The sequence below is a fragment of the Cryptomeria japonica genome, unplaced genomic scaffold (genome assembly GCF_030272615.1).
Source record: "Cryptomeria japonica unplaced genomic scaffold, Sugi_1.0 HiC_scaffold_661, whole genome shotgun sequence".
NCBI lineage: Eukaryota > Viridiplantae > Streptophyta > Pinopsida > Cupressales > Cupressaceae > Cryptomeria > Cryptomeria japonica.
In genome coordinates, this window is record NW_026729454.1 from 41197 (window position 1) to 42500 (window position 1304).

Sequence of the window (1304 nt, forward strand, 5' to 3'; positions counted from 1 at the left end):
TTTACACCTCGATTGCTATGCGCGGGCTCGTTGGCGTCTATCACCTCTCTGCGAAGAGTGGCACGATGATTGTTGGGGTAAATCGTAGCAGTCCGATCTCTGGCCTTGGGCCATTGTGAGGGCTGATCGATTTCCTGTGCGCATCTCGTGTTCGCCCAGTAACAGACTCGACGACTTGTAATCGGTCTTGTTCCCGATTGTTCCTGGAGGTAGTCTTCGGAACTCTTGGATTTGACCTGTCACTCGAACTGTCCTCTTCCGAGGATGCTTGTGTGTGTGTGCTTGTGCCATTTCCTTGGCGGTATTAACGAGATATTAAAGAGCGGAGTGAGCGCCTCGCCCAGCTATGTTTGGGGCTCTCACTCCCTTACCCGGTGTGCGACCGCTTTGCACGTAGGTTGCGGAGCATCGCGACTCTTTCGATGTTTGGCGGTTGTCTTCCGGTGATGCGTTGGTCCCGAAGTGCACGTTACTAGCATTTCTGCCATTGTTCTCGATCTTTGGCACGTTCCTTCGTTGCAATTGGATATATATCTCCGTTTATACGCGCAGGCTTCTCCCGCCTATTCAGCGCTGTCCCACTCTCAGCACTCTCGTGGTCTCCTTGGCTTCTCTCTCCCGTGAGCGAGCTCTCTTCTCGAGTCTTTTCCATGTCCCATGGAGGTTGCCTTGCGAAATTCGGGCACACAAACGTGACCGGATAAGAGCGGAATTGCCTATGAGGAGAAGCTCACCTTAGGGAGCAGCAATGCCGAGTGTTTCGACAGAGGGTAGAGGGGGCGTTGTTTGGGCGGTTGCACAAAAGAGTGCTACGGTTGCACTGAAGGTTGCTTCTTCGTCTCCGACGAACTCTTCGAGGCAAAAAAGCTTGTATACGGGGTCGAGGTGGGACTGTTCGTGCGAGTTGCGCCACCAAAAGTGCGTAGGGGGCATATACCTGGGAAATGGATGTCTCTGAGTGGCCTTACTCGGTCGCGTGCACGGTGCATTCTCTAACGGCAGGACTGTCGCGAGCATGTGCGGTTCGGATGTTTTCGGGTAAAGGGTTCCGTACGGGATGTTCTTCCCAGGCTCCTGTGAACCGAGACTCTGCATCGTCGTGCTCCGGCTCCCGTGGGTGCTTCATGCCTCGTCGAGCTGTTTGTCGTGGACGATTAAGGCCGAGGCCTTCCTTCGAGAGGGGAATTGTTCAGGCTGGTCGAGGCGGGATTGTTCGTGCGGGGTGCACCACCAAAAGTGCGTAGGGGGCATATGCCTGGGAAATGGATGTCTCTGAGTGGCCTTACTCGGTCGCGTGCACGGTG